We start from the raw sequence: 24,170 nt of genomic DNA, 5'->3' as shown, positions 1-24,170 counted from the left end.
TCGGAAAGGGCTCTAAATAATAGTCTGTCCAAATTTCATTCTCCCCTCTCATCCCGTCAGGGCATCTAATTATTTTTTTTTATTTTTTGGGCATACCAGGGATTGAACTCAGGGACCCTCGACCCCTGAGCCACATCCCCAGCCCTATTTTGTAATTTATTTAGAGACAGGGTCTCACTGAGTTGCTTAGCACCTTGCTTTTGCTGAGGCTGGTTTTGAACTGGTGATCCTTCTGCCTCAGGCTCCTCAACCTCTGGGATGACAGGTGTGAGCCATGGTGCCTGGCAAAGGCATCTAATTATGTCCAAGGGGTACCAGGTAGCCCTCACAGAGTTCTGCCAGGATGCCCTTCTCAAGTGCTCTGGGGTAGACAGCACCGCATCAAGGACAGTGCCCCCCCCCCAAGGGAGGACCTTGACTCCGGGATAGTAAGAGTTAAATTAAAGATGGACAGTTCTGATGTTTCTGAGAAGGGAAAAGTTTGTCTGATATGAGCATCTTGCCTTTCAAGGTTTTTGATTAGTTTCAGGCTTGAGATATTTAAAGCACATGCTATAGTTCTTGGACATCGTAGGTATTCAATAATTGGTGGCAATTATAAAGAGAAGGCAGCCAACTCTCAAGAACAAACAGACATGGGAATGAAGTCCAGCTTTGTCAATTATTAGTTGGCAAAATAATTTTCTGATCATGAGCGAGTTATTTGAGCATTCTAAAGGTTTTTTCATTTGTAAAAGTGATAAGTCGTCATTAGGAACAAGATTCTCTATTTGGTGTGGTTCTGGCAACTTTGTTCAGTTTATAGGTAAGTTAAATGAAGCTCATAGACATTAAGCATAGACTTTAGGAGGTGGTAATTTAGCTAGTGTCAAAAGTTAAGACACCCAGGTGTCTGATTCTGGCACCTGGTTATTTTCCAGTTTATAACACTGCTCATGTGAAAGAGAGATGACAAAAAATGCTGAATTGTTGTGTTGATTAGATTCAGTGCACAATCAGCCCTCAAAATAGTAGCTATCATTAATAATTATGATTAAGGTGGTGTAGGACAATCTATATATTCACATTAACCAGAGTTGGAATAACTTTAACATTTACAACTCATTAAGGCCCCTGGTTGGAAATTTCCTGGTTGGGATATAGTAGGTACTCAGTAATTGCTTGCTGACACATTAGAGATGTCATAATCAGGGTCTGGGGTTGTGGCTCAGTGGTAGAGCACTTGCCTAGTGCATGCTGATCCTCAGCACCATGTTAAAAAAAATCAGCAAAATAAAATAAAGGTTTAAAAAATATTGGACTAAAAAAAAAAGATGTCATAATTATGCGTGTTAAAGACCCAGTGATGTCTGAACTGACAGTTGGAATCTGTCCTTTCACATTTCCTCCACAAACATGCCTCTTTCACTTCTGAAAAGTTTGGAAACTTTGGTGAAAAGCAGTAGGACAGGGAATGATGAGAGATCGTCTTGTTGAAACATCTGCCTACTCTTCCTCCCATATATTGAGAGTTCTATTTCAGGTATGGCCAAGTATGCTTCTTTTGTACCTACCCTCTGTAAATAGACAATAATTCGAAACTCTAGACAAAATTGTAAAAAAGAACAGGTGCCTGAATATGCTGGAAATTAAATGAAAGTTGGAAGATTCTTTAGGGGCATTGATGTGGAAGAAGGGAAAGGTATGGGAAAAGTTTTCTATTTATTATGGCTCTTAGCTGCAACCAGCACCATGTTGGGCAGCTAAAGCAACTATAGGAAACTGGCAGTACCTCTGGCCTGAAAAACCAGATGACAGAGTTTTGGGCAACCACAGCTGCTAAATATAAACTCTGTCCAAATCTCTGGTTGACCTCTGCATCAAGCATGTGTGGGGTAGAATCCAAGAAGCTCAGCTAAAGATAGAAGAATTGAACTGAGATTTGAGCTGGTACCCAAGAGACAGAGTTTGCAATTTGAGTCCAACCAACTTAATTGCTTGCTATAGCAACATCAACAACAACTACTCAACACTCTTCCGCAGAATATAGCAGAATTCAGAGAAACCACAACACAACATTCACAACATCCGGAATATAATCTAAAAATATTTAAAACAGAAAGAGCCAGAAAGATGTGAACTATTTTCAAAAGAAAACACAGTCAAGACTGATACCTACTTGTTCAAATGTTGGAATAATAGAGAAGGATTTCAAAATGATTATTATATATACTCATTAACATAAGAAAAACTATGGTTAAAATAAATGGCAAAAGATAAAATCTCAGTTGAGAAATAATTTTAAAAAGGACCAAATAGAATTGGAAAAATGGAACATCTACAGTAAAAATTGACTGAGTTCATTTGGGCACAGTGACATACTCCTGTAATCCCAGCAGTTTAGGAGGCTGAGTCAGGAGGATTACAAGTTCAAAGCCAGCCTCAGCAACTTAGAGAGGCTCTAAGCAAATTATGAGACCCTGTCTCAAAAAAAAAAATTAAAACAATTTGTTTTTCTTTTTACTGAATTCCCCTAAAAGCAGAATGGGAATGAGAAAGATTCAGTGAACTTAAAGACAGACTCAATAAAAAGTATTTAATCCTAAGAATGGATAAAAGCAAACAAATGAATGGAACTTCAGATAATTGTCAGACAAAAATCAAAATTAATCAAAATCTAATTAGTTTAATTAGAATTCCAAAAGAAAAGCAAAAAGGGAGCAGAGAAGTTGAAGAAATAATAAGCAAAAGTATACTAAAAATATGAAAAAAATGAAACATATAATTATGAAAATAAAAAATAATGACCAAGTAAAAGTTAGTCTTTGTGGATATCCCAAATTTGATGAAAGACATAAATTTATACATTCTTAGCAAACCCAAGCAGGTGGAGGGAAAAATCTTGTGAGAAAAGATACATAATATATAGGGATACAGTGATTCAGTGGAGACCAGAAAATAATGGAAAGGCATCTTCAAAGTTTTGAAAGAACAAAAAGATCTATACACCTAGAATTTATATCCAGTACAACCATTATTCAAGAATGAACTAGCACAGAGGCACGTCTAGATAGAATAAAGCTATCTGAGCTCATCAGGCCACACTCCAATAAATGATAAAGGAAGCTCTTTAGACTCAAAGGAAATGACACCAGATAGAATAGTGGATCTTCCAAAAGGAACAAAGAGGATCAAAAAGGGTAAAGTTTGGGTTAAATATAAAATATTATCTTTTTATTTCTCACTTTCTGTCAAGCGTAAGTGACAGTTAAACCATAGATTTTAGCATTGTCTCCTAGGGTTGATAGCCTGTCGATGTGTACAAATGATAGCTTCAGCCTAAGTCATGGGGAGAGGCGGTACATGAACTCACACTGTTGCCATGTTTTTACACTTTTTATAAAAAGGTACAATATTAATTCTGAGCAGACTGTGAAAGGTTAAGCATATATAATGACTAGAAATAATAGTGAACTTACACGGAAGCTCAATATGACAATTGTGATCACAAATTGGGTTTATCAACTGAATCTATGGAACTTTGCAAAAAGAAAATAATGCTGTTATAGAAAGAAGCTAGTAGATAAATAGACTTATGTTTCATTCTTCTTCTCTGCTTTCAAATCATCTTGATTACTTGTGCTTGGTGGGAAAATGGGCAATGCGTTCATTTGCATCCATCCGATAGGTAATTATTGCAGTCATTAGATTTTCAGGTGCTCTATCAGCCTTTGAGGATATAAATGAAATAGGGCATTGTCCTTGCCTTCAAGGAGCTTTGTTCTCCCATGAACTGATGGAGACTCTCCTGACCTCTACACTGACGGAATCCTCAATCTTGTCACTTTTGAGCCATTTAGGGGAGAGAAAAACACCCATCTTCCTCGATTCAGGTAATAGATATCAGGTACTTCAATCAGACTTTGAGCATGGAGAGTATGGTGGTTTCTGATGGCATATCCCACTGTGATATAAAGAGCTCTCCAGGGGTGGGAGGGTCGGAGGGCTGAGGATTATGTCCTTGTTTTAGCTTTTTTCACTACTGTGACTAAATGACCAAGCCAACACAACTGTGGAGGAGAAAAGGTTGATTTGAAGGCTCACAGTTTCAAAGATCTTAATCCATAGAAGGCTGGCTCCGTTTCCTGGGGTTCAAGGTGAGGCTGAACATCATAGCAGGAGAGTGGGGCAGAGGAAAGCAGCTCACATGGTGATCAGGAAGCAGAGAGAGATTTCACTCTCCAGATACAAAATATACACCCCATAGTCACACCCCAATGGACTATTCTTTCAGCCACCCCCCACCAGCTTCCAGCCACCACTCAGTTAATCCTGTCGGGGTTTAACGCACTGATTGGCTTAAGAGTATGATCCAACCACTTCTCCTCCAAACCTTCTTGGATTGTCTTCCATGGGAGCTTCTGGAGGCACCATATCTGAACCATAACAGCCCTCGACTTGGAGATGACTAGGTTCTCCTCCTGCCGGCTGCTCACTGAACTATGTGATTTTAAGCAATCCATTTAACCCCCCTGAGACTCAGTTTCATCATTTGCAAAACTGTTCTTAAAGGAGGCAAATATAGCTCTGTGTGCTAAGTGTCAGGGGTCAGTTTTGATTTAGGGGTCCATTAAAAGCAGGTGTTCTAAAACTAATTCTCCAAGTTGAGTACTGGGGAAAATGATGATATTTACTCTAACGTCTATGTTCTTGACTAGATTTTTTTTTTTTTGTGTGTGTGTGTGTGGCGGGGGGGTTCAATTGGTGTAGTGGAATTACCATAAACTTTGGTGTGAGGCATTCTGGGTTTAAATTCTAGCTCAGTATTTACTAGTTATATGACCTTGGACATTATATCTCCGTTTTCTCATTTGTAAAATGGGGTATAATCGTGGTTAGACTGTAGGACAGAGGGAACCAGCTGTCCACCAATGTTTAACTTCTCTTCTACGGCATAGAGACATTTCTGTGAGCTGCCCAGCTAGTGCCAAGGATTTGTGTCTGGGAGTGCATCTGTAATTAGTTCTTAGCCATCCCCTGTGAACACAAGTGACACAGCCCAGTAGCCCAATTCCAGGCATGGCCCAGGGAGTTAGGGGAAAAATAAAAAAGCTCTTTCATGTACACACTTCTATGTTCTTTCCTCTTCAGATAATGCAACTTTGGAAGCCACACAACGGAGCTACAAGATGGAAGGAGGCTGGGCCTTCAATCACTCTTTGGAGAAGAGCTACCCCACTCTTTAGGTGTGCCATGGAGAATTAGTGTAAGTGGCAAACTTCTATTGTGTTTGTGCTATCATACATTTGGGGGTTTACTTTTATAGCATTAATTAATTTAGAGAGCACGCGTTATGTACAGCATCTGGCATGTGTTGTCTGTCATGTGGCAAGGTTCGATAAATAAAACCACTCTTCTGCCCGAGAACAGCATTTTTTTTATCAGATTGGATGAAGAGTCAATATCACACTTGCTAATGCTGTATTTCTGTCATCCGTGCGTGTGAACCTCAATTCCCCAATAAATCAAGCAGAGGTAGCAATACAACTTCCTCACTAGAATTGTTGAGAAATAAGTAAATATTAAGCAGAAGGTGGAAGCACATGTTTAAGAAAGAGTATTTCAGAAATACCAGATGATGCCAGGCAGGACAGGGAAGACCGAAGTAAACTGGAAACAGCCTTTCTGGAAAGCAACAAAAGTAGTCGGACTGTTGTCAGACAAGGAGGCCAGAAGCGATTTTCCCTTAGAAGGATGTGTTAGTTAGCTTTTCACTGATGAGACCAAAATACCCAACAAAAACAACTTAGAGGAGGAAAAGTATATTTTGTCTCATGGTTTCAGAGGTTTGGTCGGTGGTGGGCCAACTCGATTGCTCTAGGCCAAAGGTGAGGCAGAACATGATGGTGGAAGGGTGTGGAAGGGGAGCACTACTCTACCTGTGGCAGCCAGGAAGTAGAGAAAGGAGGAGGAGTCCGGGAGACAAGGAAGATGTAATCCCTGCGGGCATGCCCCCTGGTGACCCACCTCCTTCAGCCACATTCCACCTGCCTCCAGTTACCACCCAGTTAGTCTTTTCAAATTATTAATCTATCAAGTGGGTTAATCCACTGATTAGGTGACAGCTCTCATAACATATTCATTTCACCTCCTGCATTTACAGAGGAGATTTTTTAGGGGATACCTGATATCCAAACCATAGCAAAGTTCTTTTGTGAAGTGTTCTCACAGCTATGCATGAGAAATGTACATTCAGTCATTCCACAAAGATGGGCCTTTGTCCACGAAGTCTCAGGGCAGGCTTAGGACCAGAGGTCATGGGACTGCATGGCACAGTCCAAATGTCCAAACGTAGCATTTTATTAGATACCAGGGCTCGGGGCAGTGAGGAATAGCACTTCCCCTGCGTGATGGGAAGAGGTAGCATCTCTGTATTCACTGCTACACCCACCACCCCACCCACCCTACCTCTGGTGCCTCTGATACCTCTGGTATTTTGCTTTTTGCCTGCCATTGACACATCCTCCCTACTTGTCTCGTGAGGCTACACCCACACAGACCCTAGAGTGGGTTCTGTGATCTGCGGACCCGGAGAGTTCTGAGAGCTAGTTAGGGTGGCAGTGATTCTCATCCATGGGGAGTGTCCCATTCCTGTCCCAGCACCCAAGAAGCTCAGAGACAGGCATCTGAGAACTGGAATCCAACTGGGGCCAATGACAGTAAAGCAATATTTCAGGCCAGGCCTAGGAACGGGGTTTGAGGTGGAACAGGGTCTGATGGGGCACCGAGAGGTGGAGTACCTTCTACTTGAGAAGACAGAGGGTGCTAGACATGAAAGACAAGAAGAGGAAGGAAGAGTCAGTGTTGAGGTTGAGGATGGGAAGAATCTGCCTATGGTAAAGGACTGGGGATGAGGAGTGGGGGCCGGCAATGTTTGGATAATGTGAATAGGGCCGGGTTCTGGAAGATTCTGAATGCAGGCGGAGAAGGCCTGTGTCAGACAAGACTCCACAGAGACTCACCCCACGCTGGTCAGCCCATGCTGCCAGGCCCTTCCTGGGATGGCTGGTGCAGGCCATCTGCTCGACACATCTTTCACTTCAGCTCAGCTCAGCACATCTCCTTGTTCCTTCCTCACTCTTCCTAGCTTAAGCCATTTCTCCAGACAGACAGGCATCTGGGGATTAGGTCACCTCTCTGCTGCTGCTTCCCCACAGAACAAGGCCTCTCCCACTGCGAGTCCTCCAGACAGAGCCTGCCACTCCCTCTGCATCTCTCCAGCCGATTGGACCAGCCCATCACACACTCAAGACTTCCTCTTCCAGTGGCTGCGTTCAGTTTTGACCAGGAGAATTCAGAGCTACCTAGTCCATACCTCCTTGTTCTAGCTCCCTTCTGCTTGACCACCTTGCTTTTGTTACCCAAAGTCAGTCTCTCTCTCTCTCTCTCTCTCTCTCTCTCTCTCTCTCTCTCTCTCTTTACAAATGGCTTTGCAGCAGACCTGGGAGTGCACAGCAGCACCAATAATGTCTCCATGGTTCCTTGTTAGCTGCACTCTAAGCAGGAAAGTGACTAGGCCTGACAATATAATTTACATTGCTGTATAAAACTATCTGTGGAAGCCAAGCTAATTTGTGCCAGATTAGGCTATTTGTCTCAGCCACTGTCTAGCAGCACAATCTATCAGAGGGCTGTTTTCAAATATCGCTTTTCAAGCGTGCCCTTGAGAGGCAGAAATTGATTGGGATCTTAGAGAGCAAAATTACAGCAATAACTTAAAAGAAACAATAATTACTGAATCATACCAGTGTCAGCACTCTGCAAAACACGAAATAGCCATCAAACCCCAATCCAATATATTCTGAAGCGAATTTATTGAATGGAAAAAGCAGTTGAGTGAGGGTTTTTCTCCCCCCTCCTCCCCTTCCCCTGTACATATGGTTATCTCAAAACCGCAAGTGAATGAGTCGATAATTCTTGTCATTGACTGCTCCATTTTCACGGAGTCAGAGGAGATCCATTAGCTGCCTCCTGCTGCACCGTCTCCCTCTCTGCTCTCTCCTTCTCTCCATCGCCTCTATTCATTTGCTAGTCTCTGCTCTTCAAGCAAACAAACATGTATAACTAATCATCTGTTAAAATGCAGAGGGCCCCTAATAAATCTCTGCAGCTGAAATACTTTAATGGGTAATTAATTGATCCTGTTCCAGAGGAGTAATAAGATAATAAATTAGACAATATTTCACTCAGTCGTGTCAGGCTCCTAGCTAATGGCGCTGTAGGGCTAAGCTGAAGGATAATAAATTAGCCAGAAATTAACTGCTAAGAGCTTTCTGCAGAGAAATCGGCTGACAAGTGAGTCACACGCGTGATTCAGGGCCTGACTGGTGTGGCGGCGGATCTCTGTGAATATGAACTTGCTCTTTGGGAGGGGGCCCCATGGGGCGCTCCCAGCTGGGCTCCGATAGGATTCTGTTCCCAGGCTGAGAGAGTCTGTTGGGTAATACCCAGAGCTTGTGAAACTGGCTAGGGCCCTGGCCTGGCACACCAAACGGGTTCCTGGGAGCCGTGAGCTCAGGCACCTGGTGTGCTCTTGAAAATAGCTTCCCCCAAGCCATCAGATTCACTGAATTTTTATGGGTCTCACCCACTCTGACCAGTAGGGCTACTGAACACCTGTCGCCGCCACGTTCCATCTGTTGCTTCCCAAGCAAATGTGCAAATCAGGAAGGATGGAGTCTTGGTAAGAGGTGGAAAAGAGACTCGTGCCCTTGCAAAAAGGCTCTTGCAAAAGTTAAGCAGAAAAGTGAGCAGGAAGAAAGAGAGTGAAATATATTTGTAGCAGGTAAGAGATATTTCTTACTAGTTCAGATGGAGAAAATCTCTTAGTTTTGTGGAGAAACTCAAGGAAGGTGATAGCAAGTATGAGGCAAGAAAAGACTTGGCCCTGGAAGGTCACGTGGGCCTTTGCTTGAGGGTAGAGGCAGCTGGAGGGTAGCTGAGCATGTGGTAAGCACTGGGGGATTAAAGAGATTTGACTTCTCCTTACTCTTTCCTGGCTGTGTGACCTTGTGAAGGTTACCTACCTACCCTGAACTCTGGTTTGATCCTCAGTAAAAGAGTGTTGAATGAATGAAAGACACAAGAGAGGCTTGGAGTGTTGTGTCTCACCCAGAGCAGGTGCCCATCGAACATTACTTATTATATGGAATGCAGGGGGTAAGGTTATTTACAAGTGAGGGAGACAGCAGATAAAGAAATGAGAAGGGGTGGTGGTAGGAGACAGTGGGTGAGCTTGATCCTCTTTTTCTGGAATAAGGACCAGATTACTTGTACCCCACCATAAAGATGGTCCTAACTGGGATGTGCTCACCTTCTTCCAGATCATCCCTCATTGCCTCATGGTAAATATGAGTCAATCAATCTTCCACGTCACTAGCAGCCATGGCAGTGTGGGTTGAAGGCATCCAGAGAGCTGGATTATTTCAATGGGATAATGCAGAATCAAAGAGATTTAGAGACCAGAAAGGAGAAGAAAAACTCTAGACTGATTCCCAGGTTTGTGGCTTGGGTGGCTGGTTGTAATCCACTCCACTCAGCATCACCCAGAGTGGAACACTTGCCTTTTGGCCACAGGGGCCATTGAAATTGTTTGTACTGGTCCTTGAAACCTGTCACTCACTCTTATAACCACCACGGCCTGAGGATCCTGCTGCTTTGGCTTCACCGACTCTTCCTGTTCCTGAGTACAACAAAACGGTGCACACCTCCCTTGTGCCACCTGCTTCCTGACCTTGGAGTTGTCTTGCTGCTGCCGGAGCAGGTAGCAAGCACTTTGACACCAGCTTGGCACTCATGTATGTGCATCCCTGGGATCTAAGGGGATTGATGTCCTGGGAGAGGCATACTCTGACCAGTGGGTGGTGGCCACCAACAGATAAATTGTTCTCCTTTCTCCCTACTGGATGAACTACTTGAAGATGGGGTGGCTTCTAATGACCTTTTGCAGATATCCTATGACACAAAGGGATGCATTTCTCACAGGCCTGTGGCTGGCTCCATCATCTGCTCGCTTCTACTTGCCCTCTCCACCTGTGTACCTCACCCCCTTCCCTATTCCTGCTTCCTGGAGACTCACTCTCTAGTAAACACTAGCACGACATACATATATACACACACACACATACACACTTACATAAATACTTTAAATGTGTAGTCAGTACCAATCATCAACGTCAGCTTATCAGCAGTGTGGTGTTGGCATTTCCTGCCTGGTGACCAACCTGAGGCAGTGCTGGAAAGACAAGACCTTGCACAGTCTCTGTTGGACTTCAGGGTGGCTGAAAACCACCTTGAGCAGCCCCAATACTGCCCTCATTCTGGGGGAGATGCTGGGTCTTCTGGAGGATCTAGAGGCCTGTAGCAGAACAGATTCAGCCAGAACTGAGAACCAGAAACTGAATTCTAACTGTGTAAAAGCAAAAGGGGCGGGCTGGGGGTCTGCTCAATGTTAGAGTGCTTGCTTAGGGTGTCTGAGGCCCTGGGTTCCATCTGTAGCAATACACACACACACACACACACACACACACACACACACACACCATACACACACACGTGGAAGGGGATTTCCAAGTAGAAATGTTAAGATGAGTGCGGCTCATAGCAAGGACCCATTCACTGATGTATCTTTTAGAAATAAGTGTATTTTCACATATTTCATTCCCTTAGGTGGAATGTTTTCCTGGTCTCTCTCAGTCTATTCTTGTGCTATTTGCATATCCAGGCTCAGTTCTTTGTTCCTCATGGCCTCAGGATTGGAAGAGAGGTTGAGGGCACCATGCCTAACCTCAGCCTCTGATAGAGCAGAAACAGGTGGCTGGAGGCCCATTTTGTGTGTCTGAATCATTAGAAAATAGTTTCAAAGGTCCTCTCCGTGCCCTGTACAGAAGCACATGGTAAATTTACTTTCTTTTCTTTAGATAATTGATGACCATGATATGACCCCTAAGCAGACTAAATCTGCCTAGCTCCTGTAACCATTATGTGTGTACCATTTCCCTTTCTTTTTATTGTGAAGTATAGCATATGCAAAGAAAATAACCCAGACCACCAAGTACAGCTTGGTTGATAATACAAAGTGATACCCATGAAGGGAAAAGACACTGGTAGCTTTTTCTGGTGGTACTACCTGAATCACACCTCCCCACTCCTTCCAGAATAAGTGCCACCTGACTTCGGTGCAAATCATTGCTTTTCATAAATTCTATAATTTATGTACAGATATACTTCTGAGGTATTGTGAGTTTGGTTCAAGACCATTGCAATAAAGTGACTATCTCAATAAAGCAAGTCATAGGATATTTTGATTTCCTAATACAGATAAAAATATCTTTACATTCTACTATAATCTATTAAGTGTTCAGTGATATTGTGTCTTAAAAAAGCAATGAACGAACTTGATTAAGATACTGTATTTGTAAAAAATGCTAATAATCATTTAGGCTGATGAAAAGATAATTCCATTAGATTTGCTGGAAGCAGGGTTGCCACAAACCTTCGATTTGGTAAAAAAACAAAACCCTCCAAAACAAAACAAAAACAAAACAAAACAAAAAAACCACTGGAATTATCTGTGAAGTACAATAAAGGGCAATCATTCCCAAATCATATGGTTTAGCTTTGCCAATTTTCAGTCTTCTGAATTGTTCTTTTGTGCCTTCTTTGTTCAACCCTACGTTAATGAGTGCTATGCTTTGGATGTGCACGTTTATGAGTGCTATGCTTTGGATGTGTGTCCATGCATTGGAACCTTAATTCCACAATGAGGCAGTGTTGGAGGAGGGGCCTGGTGTAGGATGCTTGCATGTTGAAAGTGGATCCCTCATTAATGGGTTAATACCTTGCTTGTAGGAATGGGTGAGCTATTACAGGGATATCCCCCCTTTCTCTCCTTGACATGCACTCCCTTATCCTTCTGTTTCCTACCATGAGTTGATGCAGTATGAGGCCCTCACAAGATGTGGTTGCCAGATTCTGGACTTCATACTTCCAAAACCATAAGCTGAAATAAAACTATTTTATTTATGAATTACACAATCTTAGGTATTCTGTTATAGCAACAAAAATGAACTAAGGCATGGGAATCATCTATGTTTTTGCTTGTTGCTGTAATTGTTTCTATTGACACATAACGTTTTGTATTTTTTATATGTGAACAAAGATGTAATTTTGTTGATACATGATAATTTATTGTTTCACAACATGAATGTACTATAATTTACATATGTGTTCAATAACTGATATGCTTCAAAGATGGTTCTAGCTTGGGGCCCTTTTTTTTTTTTTTTAAAGAGAGAGTGAGAGAAGGGAGAGAGAGAGAGAGAGAGAGAGAGAGAGAGAATTTTTAATATTTATTTTTTAGTTCTCAGTGGACACAACATCTTTGTTGGTATGTGGTGCTGAGGATCGAACCCGGGCCGCATGCATGCCAGGCGAGCACGCTACCACTTGAACCACATCCCCAGCCCAAGCTTGGGGCCCTTATGATGGATATTAATCTCTGTGAGTTGTGAAATGTCATGCATTTCACTAGGGTACATACCTAGCAGCAGAATGTTGAATCATAGAGCCTGCTCATCTCTCGCATTACCAAACTGGTGTCCAGAATGATTGCAAATCAACAGAGTATGCAAGTTCCTGTGGTAGAACGAAGCTGTGCTTCCCAGCTTGGCTCCTTCAGGGCTTTGCCTCCCCTGAAGATCTGTGAAGTGCAGATCTTAGCCTTGCTCTTCCCTGAACACGCTGGATTTGGTGACTGTGTGAAGCAAGAAAACAAAGGCTTGGCCATTTTTGACCACGTGGCAGATTCCAATGGGCGATACTCCCCCAGAGCATCGTGTCTGGGCTTTATCAGCTCTACACTTTAGCTAATCTTCCTCTGTTCATGAGAGTTGATCCCAAGAAACATTTCCCGCACCAAACTCTAACTCAGAGTTTGCTTTCTGAGATCCCAATGTGCAACTGCTGCTGTGACTCTTCGCCCTTGTCAACATTTGATATTAACAGACTTAACAGACTTTGACAAGTTGGTAGATATTTAAGGTTAGCTCATTGTAGTTTTTTTTCTTAAGTAAAAATTAAATCCTAAAATTAGAAATGTTAAAATTTTAAATTATTGAGATATAATTTACGTACTGTAAAATATTCCCCCTTTTGACACATACAGTTTGGCGAGTCTTGAAAGCTGTATTTTGTCATGCAGTCACCACCACGACCAAGATACAGTACATTTCCATCATCCCCCAAGTTCCCTCGTGACCCTTTACAGTCAGCCCCCACCCCGGCCCTGTTCTGCTTTAGGTCACTGTAGTTTTGTCTTTTCCAGATGCCTAATAAATGAATTCATCCAGAATCTATTCTTCTGTGTCTGGCTTCTTCCATTTACCAGAATGCTCTTGAGATTCAGTTGCATAAATACATCATGGTTTACCCATTTTCTCATTGATAAAGATTTGGAATGTTTCTAATATTTGGAAAAATAACATGAATCAAACTTCTAAGACAACTTAATATGAGTCCTTTATGCAGATATATGTTTTCACTTCTCTTGGATAAATATGCAGGAGTAGCACTGTTGGGTTATAGGATAGGGGTAATTTTAACTGTAAGAAACCACCAACTGACTTCCATTTTATACTTTATATACAAACAGTTTATGAGAGTTTTAGTTACTTCACATCCTTGCCAACACACAGTTTATTCAGTCTTTTAATTCCTTAGCTATTCTAGTGTGCTAGCTCATATTTTAGTTTATAGTTAAATGATGCAAAATCATGACAAGTAACATTGAGTACTTTTTCATATGCTTACTGGCCTTCTGTATTTCCTTTTTAGTAAACTGTCGTTTTAAATCTTTTTTTTTTTTTTTTTTTTTTTTGGTTACTAGGGATTTAACCCAGGGGTGCTTAACCACTGAATCCTTTTTTATTTTTTATTTTGAGACAGGGTCTCACTAAGTTTCTTAGGTTCTTGTTAAATTGTGAGGCTGGCTTTGAACTGGTGATCCTCCTGCTTCAGCCTCCAGAGCTGCTGGGATTAACAGGCATGAGCCTCTGCACTGGCTCTTTTAAAATATTTTACCCATTTTTAAATTGAGTTATTTACTTAAATGGAACTGATAAGTGTTCTTTATTCTGAATACAGGTTCTTTATCAGATATGTCTTTTGCAAATACTTTCTTCTAGTCCATGCTTGTATTCTTACTTCTTAAGTATCTTTCAAATTTTGATGAAGTTCAATTTATCAATTTTTTTAACGGGTTGAATTTTTGTGCTCTAAATTCCTGTTTTTGGCTTACCCCAAATGATGAAGATTTTTAATGTTTTCTTCTAGAAAAGTTATAATTTTATATTCTTGTTGTGATTTTAATTTGTATTTTGCTAATTTTTAGGAGGACTTAGCATTTTTCATAAATTTATTTGGCACATATATTTCCTATTTTGTAACATGTTTAGATTTTAGCCCATTTTTCTGTAAGGCTGTCTTTACCTTACTGATTTGTAGGAATTTTTATATATTCTGAAGTGAGTCCTTTGTTTTATCTATTATTTAGATCTTTACCACTCTGTGGCCTTTTCAATATCTTTGTGGTGTCATTTGATGTGTAGAAATTATTAATTTAAAGGGTTTGGAATTAATGTTTTATTTCCATTGTGATTAGTGCTTTATGTCTTTAAAGAACTTCTTTCCTACACTGTGTGTATGTTTGTGTGTTTGTGTTTGTTCTACTAGAGAAGAAATTCTCAACTTTCTCAGTTTGTGGTGTTCTTATGTCTCATTTATTTTTTTCATGGTACACCTGAGCCAAAAGAAATGCCCAACACTTTTGATTAGGTAGAGGGGAGTGAAGGGTGGGGATGGGGAATAGGGGCAGAAAGGACAGTAGAATGAATCAGATGTTATTACCCTATGTACATATATAACTATATGACCAGTGTGATCATGTACAACTAGAAGAATCAGAAATTATACTCTGTTATATACGATGTATCAAAGTGCCTTCTACTGTCATGTATTACTAATTAAAGTAAATAAAAAAATTTAAAAAAGAACCCAACGCTTCCACTTATTAGGTAGTTAGTTCCAAACAACTTAATAAGCATTTGTTTTCTAACAACTTGATAGTCATTTAAAAAAATAACTCATGTATATTGAAAGAAAAAATAGTGTATTTTCCACCCATAATTAATCACAGTTACTTCTGAAGGGGATGTACACACTTGTGTGCACTGCATAACTTCTCAAACTTTGCAGTGAGATTGGTTATGACTACTACTTTTTCCTGTTTTGTTTTGATTTTTCTGGAATATTTGCTTTTTATTACAGCAATGGATGAAAATCCAGTTTTGCAAAGATATGATGCCATTGAAAGAGCTATGACTTGATTTAATGTTGGAACTATCTAGAACTAGTCATTTATGCAATGTCTGACAGCTGCCAAATAGCTGTGTGTTTTCCTCAAAAATTTAAACTGACTCATAGCACCATTGTGAGTTTGATGCAGTTTCCTAAGGCACTTAATGAATAGTTCGGGACTCATGATCCTAATTTTTGAAATCCTTTTTGAAAATCCTGATTGTTTTGCGTTTCATATTTAGGTTTTTAATCCATTCTAAATTGCTTTTTGTCTTTGGTGTGAGTTAGGGATCCAATTTGCTTTTTTCAAGTAAGTATGTTGTTATCTCAGATCATTTATTGAGCAGTCCATCCATTTCTCATTAGTTTCAAATGACACCTTTACTATTTCTCAAATGCCCATACATGTGGAGTTTTTTTTAAAAAAATCTAACCATTTTAAATTTACTTCATAAATTTTAAAATTTGTTTTAATTAGTTATAAATGACAGTAGAATGCATTTATGCACTTTGATATATTATACATAAATGGGGTATAATTTCTCATTTTTTCTGATAGTACATGTTGTAGAATCATATTGGTCATGCAGTCATATATGTGCATAAGGTAATACTGTCTGTTTAATTCTGTTGTTCCTATCCTCATATCCCCTCCCCTCCCTTCACTCCTCTCTACCTAATCTAAAGTAACTCTATTCTTCCCTAGTGCCCCCCTCTTATTGTGAATTAGCATCCACATATCAAAGAAAACAATTGGTCTTTGGTTTTTTGGGATTGGCTTATTTCACTTAGCATTATATTCTCCAATTCCATCCATTTACTGACAAATGCCATAATTTCATTTTTCTTTAAAACTGAGAAATATTCCTTTATACATGTGTATATATTTCTTTATCCATTCAGCAATTAGAGAAATGAAAATCAAAACTACTCCAAGATTTCATTTCACTCCAGTCAGAATGGCCATCATCAAGAATACAGGCAACAATAAATGTTGGTGAGGATGTGGGAAAAAGGTCCACTGATACATTACTGGTGGGACAGCAAATTGATGCAACCACTATGGAAAGTAGATGGAGATTCCTCAGAAAACTTGAATTGGAACCACCATTCAACCCAGCTCTCCCACTCCTCAGTTTAAACCCCAAAGATTGAAAATCAGCATACTAGAGTAATACAGTCACATCAATGTGTATAGCAGCTCAATTCACAATAGCTAAACTATGGAACCAACCTATGTGCCCTTCAATAGATGAATCGATAATTTAAACTATCTTTGACAAGTATTTTCATTTGATATAGAATTGTGTTGTGATAATTTTACTTTTCTTTTGCATCTCGAAAGATGACTTTCCATTGTCTTCTGTCTTTAATGAGATATTTGGTTTCTTTGCATGCAATATATTATTTTCCTTTAAGTGTTTTCAAGATTATTTATTTATTAATCTTCAGCAGTTTTATCAAACTTTGTCTACATGTAGTTTTCATTGTGATTATGCTTCCTATGATTTGCTGAACTCCTTAGATAATCTACAGTTAGTATTTTTCATATGACTTTTGAAAAAATTTGATCATAATTTGCTATACATAGTAATTCTTCCTCATTCTTTCCTCTCCTTCTGGGACTCTAACTATATGTATGTTAAGGTACTCAATATTGTCCTGCATATCATTGAGGCTCTGTTCCTTTTTAAAAGTTCTTCCCCCCCCATTGGATTCTTTCTAATGATTTATCAACAAGTTTGCTGACCCAATCTTCTATCTCCAAAATGTACTCCTAAAGGCTATCGAATCAGCTTTCCACTTTAGATATTGTACTTTTCAATTCTGAGATTTTCATTTCTTGTCTATAATTTTCATTTCTCTGCTGAGATTTCTATTTATTCACTATGACATGACTTCCTTAAAGTTCTTTAACATAGTTATAATGATTTCTTTAAGTTATTATCCACTGTTTTAGTCAGCTTTTTCACTGCTGTGACTAATCTAACTAGAATGACTGTAGAGGAAGAAAAGCTTACTTGAGGGCTTACGGTTTCAGAGGTCTTTGTTCATAGAAGGCTGGTTCCATTTGTTTGGGCTTGAGGTGAGGCAGGGCATCATGGCAGAATTGTGTAGCATAGGGAAGCAGCTTACATGATGATCAGGAAGCAGAGAGAGAGAGTTTTCCACTTGCCAGATACAAATATATATCCCAAAGCCATACCCCAGTTTTCACCTCTTCCTGACACACCCTACCACTTCAGTTACCACTCAGTTAGTCCCTATCAGGGGATTAATTCACTGATTGGGTTAAGACTCTCACAACCCAATCATTTCTCCTCTGAACCTTCTTGCAGTGTTTCACACGTGAGCTTTTTGGGGGCACCTCACATCCAAACCATAACTTCCACTAATGCTAACATCTGGGTCATCTAGTAGTTACTTTCTGTAACAACATTTTTCCTCACTTTTTTTCTTGAACTTAGGTCACATTTTCCCTCCTTCATGTCTAATACTTTTTTATTATACACTAGACATTGCTGATAAATTGTAGACACTCTGGATTCTGTTATCTTCCTCTGAAGAATGTTTGTTTTTGCTTAAGCAAGTAATTAACTTGGCTGAACTCAAACTGAGTTCCACAGAATAGACAACATTTTAAATCCTTGCCCAGATCTTTTAGCCTACAGCTGCTATTTATCAATGACCTTCCTAGAATCTTTCCCATGTATATGCAGTACAGCAGTTGGTAAGGCTTTGGGTGAGATTATGTGCAGATTTGGAGGCTTTTATTAGGATTTATTCTTTCCCAGGATTTCTCTTCTTACAATGTAGCTTCTTTGGAAGTTTATTTCTTGATTACTTGAACCAAAAAGCTGGAAGATTTCTTGTTTGACTTTCAGTTGTCCTTTATCATGAGACCATAGAGAATTCTTGGACAAAAAGCATACCCAGGGCAGTTCCATTTTTTCAATGCTGGAACTCTCTTCCGGATTCTAACTGCTTTTTGTTGTTCTCTAGTATCTTCAAATAGGTGGATTTAAAATTATTTTATAAATGTTATTTGTAGGAGTATTAATTCAATATAAACTACTTTCTTACAGTAGTATGAAATTTATTTTGATAATTTATCTGTAGCTACTTCTAGATATTTCATGTATGTAATTGTGTGTGTGTGTGTGTGTGTGTGTGTGTGTGTGTGTGTGTGTGTGTGTGTTTGGTATGGGGGATTGAACTCAGGCTCTCCAGCAAGGGCTCCACCACTGAATTATATCCCCACTCCTTTAAAAATCTTTTTATTTGAGATAGGGTCTTACTAATTTGCTGAGGCTGGCCTGGAACTTGTGATCCTTCTGCTTGGTCTCCTGAATAGCTAGAATTACAGGTGGGTGCCACCATGCCAGGGATATGTAATTATATTATTTGTGTATAATGACAGTATTATTTCTCCTTTTCCATTTAATACTCCTTTTATTTCTGTATTTTGTTTTACTGAGTGGGCTGGCACCTCTAGTACAGTATTGAAGGAAATGGCTCTAGAAAAATCTTTTATTTGTTTCATAACTCAAAGGTAAAACTTTCAGTTTCACCCTTAGGTACTATGTTATTGCTGTGATATGAATATGGGTAGTGTTGTCCCCCCACCCCCTGAAAGACATATGATAATGGCTTGGTCTCCCTTGTGGCAATATTGGAAGGTGCTATGGACCTTTAAGAAGTAAAGCCTAGTGGAAAGTCCTTGTCATTGGAGGTGCTACTTCAAAGGGTATTGTGGGACTTTAGACTGGAACTTTCTCTTTTTGCTTCCTGGCTCAAGTAGTACTGCTCACTCCATATGTGTTCTTGCCATAATAGGCCACCTTATCAGAGGCCCGACCAATGGGGTTGCCTTATCTTGGACTTGAACTTCCAAAACTATGAGCTAAATAACCTTTTTCTTTTTATAAAGTCAGTTGCCTCAGGTATTTCCTTATAGTAATGTAAAGCTTACCAATATAACTATATTTGTTATAATTTTTTAAGTAGGTAAACTAACATACTAAGCAAATAACTTATTTTTCATGGCACTTAAAGTATTTCAAAAAATTTGTGAATGGTCATTAATTTTATCAAGTACTTTCCCCCATCTATATAGGGATGTTCAAATGATGTTTTCCTTAATATGTTAATGTGTTGAATTACAGCAATTGATTTTCTAGCATTTAATCAACATTATATTCTTGGAGGAAATCCAATTTGAGAAGATTTATTACCTTTTTTAATATCTTGCTCAATTCATTTAGCTAGGATTTTGTTTAGGATTTTTCCATCTATATTCAAGAATGAGATGGAATATAATTTTCTTTAGTATATCCCTGTGGAGTTTGATGTAAAGGTTATGCTAACTTCAAGTTGTGAGTTAGGAAGGGACTGTTTATAATTGGACTGATTCCTTCTTTGAATAATTGGTAGAACTTGTTAGTGAAGTAGTTCAGGTTTGTAGGTGGCTTTGGAGGATGATTTTTGACTTCTGCTGAAATTTAAATTTATTTAATGGTCAGAAGATACAGGTTTTCCTTTTTGATGTCAGTTTTAATAAGATACATTTGTATTGGTTATGAGGCTATTGCCTTTCACTTCCAGGTAACCCCCTGTTTTCTGCTCCGTGACCCAGGGCTGGGACTCAGGCAACCTTTCTCCATTGTCATCTGGTTTCCTGGTAAGTTCTTTAGTGGGAGACTCTAGAAAGAGATGAAAGGCAAGAGGAAAGGAAATTCTTCTGCTCTTATTTACTTCTTAGCCTATTAGCAATGCCCATCAAGAACACTCTGCTCCGGAGGGAATTTAGTGCCAACCTTCAGCTTCCTTCAATATGCTGGGAACCAGCCTCATTTTGACCCTTGAGGTGCTGGTAACTGGGCACCCTCTCTTCTGAGGCCTGAGTCCTAGCTTCCTCAGGTTCCTCCTAGGAGCTAGCTGTATCTAAGCATGTCCTGTTTTTATTGGTATGAGCTCCAGATTATTATTAGTATTATTATTATTTGCAGGGTGGGGGGTAAATTAGGAATTGAACTCCTTTAATCAACACACCCGCCACCCTATTTTTGGCATTTTATTTAGAGACACAATCACACGAGTTGCTTAGTGCCTCAATTTTACTGATCATGGCTTTGAACTCATGATCCTCCTGCCTCAGCCTCCCAAGCCACTGGGATCATAGGCATGTGCCACCATGCCTAGCTTGAACTCCAGATTCTTGAGGTTTCCACTCCAAGCCTCTTGTTCTGATAACCTTAGCTTCTTCCCATTGTCCCCGTTGCCTTCTTCAGTTATGAGCTCTATGATACTTCATTTCCTTTTTGTGCTTTATCACCACTCTAGTAACTTGTGTAACTGTTTGGTTATATTGATATTTTTCCATGGTTGTACCTAGTAGGTTTGTTTTCCTGACTGGTATCATGTTGGTAGCTGAAGAAGTCACAGAAAAAAGCCTCTTGAAAATGTCTGGGCTTAGTGTTTTTTTTTTTTTTTCCTAATCTTGAATACAGAGTTCTTGTAGAACTCCTTGCCCATGGCAGTCGGGTACTCTCATCCACAGCATGGAGTGTTAGCATGATAAATTGTCACCAATAGTTGTTTCTAACAAAGTGCTTGTTGCACTGATGCCTTGGGGACCAGGTAGTTACTGTACTCAAATAATATGGCAATAATAATAATAATAACCACAAGATCTCTGGTACCCAGTGGTTGCTTCCAACTCTGTTGGAAAAATTAACAACAGACAATGACAAGACTAGGTATGTTAGTTTTTCATCACTGGACAAAAGACCTGAGAAAATCAGTTTAGAAAAATATTTATTTTGGCTTATGGTTTCAGATGATTCACTTTAGTTCATTGCTTTGGTCTGATGGAAGGCAGCACGTCATAGTAAAAGACTGTGGCAGAGGAAATCTCACCTGATATCAACCAGGAATATAAGGGACATAGAGATAGAGATGGGGGGGAACATACAGAGAGAAGGGGTGAGGAGAGAGAAAGAAAGGGACTGTGGACCACATTTATTCCCTAAGGGCATATCCCAAGGACATACTCCTTTCAACTAGCTTCCACCTCCTACAATTTTCATCACCTCCAAATAGTCCATTAAGCTATTAATCCACCAGTGAAATCATCCACTGAGGATATCAGAGCCCTTCTGATCTGATCATCCCCCCAAGAGCACCGTTTCTGAATACTGCTGCTTTGGGGACCAAGCCTTCAACACACGAACCTCTCTCTGGATGGCATTCCAGATTAAAACCATAATACCAATTTAAATTTTCAACTCACTTGTACTCTATAATTTTATAGAGACTTCAAATAATTTCTTTCCATATATAGGGCCAATCTCAAAAATTAAACCTTTAGTTATGTGGATTGCAGAATTACAGCAATCTGAAGTCACAGTCACACTGTGACTTTTTTTTGGTTTGGTTCAAAACTGAGAATCTTGAACTCCCAGTCTCTGTAAGCCTCCTTGGTTAGAGAAAGCAGCTTCCTCCTCTAGGGCTGGTGAGATCAACTTGCTCTTTGTGGACGACCCAATGATAACCTCACTGGAGCAGGTGCCTAGCAAAGGGTTTTTCTCCAGCCTCCAGACTTTGTCCTTCATTATCTCTGTCTGACCTGAAAAAAAAAAAAGATCATATTCCAAAATAAATGCAAAGCATTATTAATTCACATCAGCATACTTCTGGGGGGAATATGTGGGAATGGATTCTGTGGTTGTTATAACAAGGAGGACAAAATATAAAAGGAACCAGGCCTAATTGATTATGCTTGTGTACTTATCAGAGATAACCGATCTCTTGTTAGAATTGGCTTTGAAAATTGTTTACCTGATTGGTTGACTGAAGCTTTGACTCAACATTGGACTATATTCTGTGCGGTTGAGGCACAATGTAGGTGAGTGACTTCTAAGATTTAATAAGATGGAACATTAGAATGAATTTGTCATAGGCAAGCAGCACATCTTTTCCCCAAATCCCCACACTCACTATTACCTTCCAGAGACCCTAGAAGACAATTTATTAAGGAAAAAATTGGGAAATACATAGTGATAGAAGCATCAGCCTTTTTGAAGAGCCTTATGATGGCTTCCTTTATACACATGAGAATTAGCAGCTAATGATATGTGCTCCCTGATTTCCATGGGGACTGTGGAGAGTTAGTGGTCAAGGAGTATCTCGAAACTGCCAGAGATCATTACTATAATGGAAATCAGGAACATAGAGGTAAACAGGGCAATCTTCTGGGATCTTTGGCAGAGCCTAATTGATTACTGTGTCCTTAGGAATGAAACAGAGAGGCAAGCTACTAAAGTATAACCTTTTTGTATAACAGAAACACTCTAGGTCTGATGGCCAGAAACTTAATTTGACTGATTACAATGGAGAATTTGAGCATCTTACCTAGTTTCCAGGTATAATCCAGGTCAAAGTCCTGGAATTCCTTTACCAAAGGGGGAGGCTGGTTTTCTTGAGGAAGAACATAAAACACTGCTGCAACTACAATCTGTAAACATTTATACAAAACATCCCCAAAGGTATCTTTGACCATTTACTAGGATTACTATACACTGGGGAGAAGGAAATCGTCAGACTTTTCAGGAAATTACTAGATGCTGAATTAGCTCTGAATTGACATTAGTGATCCCAAGTGACATTGTGATCCACTGGTCAAAGTGGGAACTTCTGGTGATCCATGAAATTTTGGCTTAAATCCGTCTCCTAGAGGGTTCTGTGGGTTCATGGAAACTTCATGTAGTTTTTTTTTCTCCATTCCTTAATATATACATGGAATGGACACACTTGGCCATGGGCAGAATCCCCACATTGAGTCCTTGGCCCTTGGAATGAGAGCTGTTTTTTTGCTGACCATGTCCAGTGGTTTTGTCTTATCTTTCCAAATGAACTATATTTGACAATATATAGTAGATCTCACATAAGCTGATTCTCTTAATGCTTGGGGGAGAGTATCTTAGTATTAGGTATTAATATATATATTTGTATATAAATATGTTATATATATAATGCTCTTAAGATTATATGTGCTACTTTTATTCACAATTTAAACCTCATTTCATATTTATAACATTACCCTGAAATGAATTCTATTATCTGTCATTTATAGCTAAGGAAACTGAGGTGCAGGAAGGAAAAGTGGCTGGTTTGGAGACATTCAATGGGTGATAAAAATAGAGGTCCAAACTCAGGTGTTTGGATTAAAAACATTAGGTGTTTTCCATTGTAGCCTAGTTAGTTTTCTATCAGGCAACTTAGTATTATTTTTCTTATAATGAAAATATCCTTTTTCTTAGGAAAAGTAAATCCTCTCTTGTCTCCTCAGCAATTATAATTTCAGTTAGTATTTTGAGGAGGAAGAGAAAACTGTCTCCTCTTTAAACTCTGCACCAAGTTATTGACCTGAGATTTCTCCTTTTGTAAAATATAACCCACCAACATAAGTAAGTAACATTTATACATATCTTTATTGAAGAATTTAGAACATAAAAGGGAGATGAGCCTAGAGATTTATGTGCAGCTTTGATGATTGCCTTGCAAGAAGTGGCTTGTCTTCCCCGGCTTTAGGTCTCATTCTCAGGGAATTCCTCCTTCCTGTTTCTTGGCCTTTCATCATAGGATATTTGAAGTCAGCCATCCATACATTTACAATCCCTGCCCTTATACTTCTTATAGCTCACATACAGGAGGTGAATCTGAGAGACAGAAGGGACTTTGGGGTACAGGAGGGAGGCCTGTGTTCCAATAACTCT

The 24,170-nt window shown here is 39.6% G+C and overlaps 1 long non-coding RNA gene across 1 annotated transcript in view; it reads left to right on the top strand.

Moving 5' to 3' along the window:
* Nucleotides 1–20,078, top strand: part of LOC120884107 (uncharacterized) — a 74,234-nt gene extending 54,156 nt beyond the window's left edge. The window contains exons 2-3 of the long non-coding RNA XR_013430538.1: nt 5,131–5,245; nt 19,999–20,078. This is a non-coding gene — a long non-coding RNA (uncharacterized LOC120884107). The remainder of the gene's footprint in view (nt 1–5,130; nt 5,246–19,998) is intronic.
* Nucleotides 20,079–24,170: the final 4,092 nt, after the last annotated feature.

This window comes from Ictidomys tridecemlineatus, chromosome 14, assembly GCF_052094955.1.
Source record: "Ictidomys tridecemlineatus isolate mIctTri1 chromosome 14, mIctTri1.hap1, whole genome shotgun sequence".
Classification (NCBI taxonomy): Eukaryota; Metazoa; Chordata; class Mammalia; order Rodentia; family Sciuridae; genus Ictidomys; species Ictidomys tridecemlineatus.
This window is presented reverse-complemented; position numbering and strand designations above follow the sequence as displayed.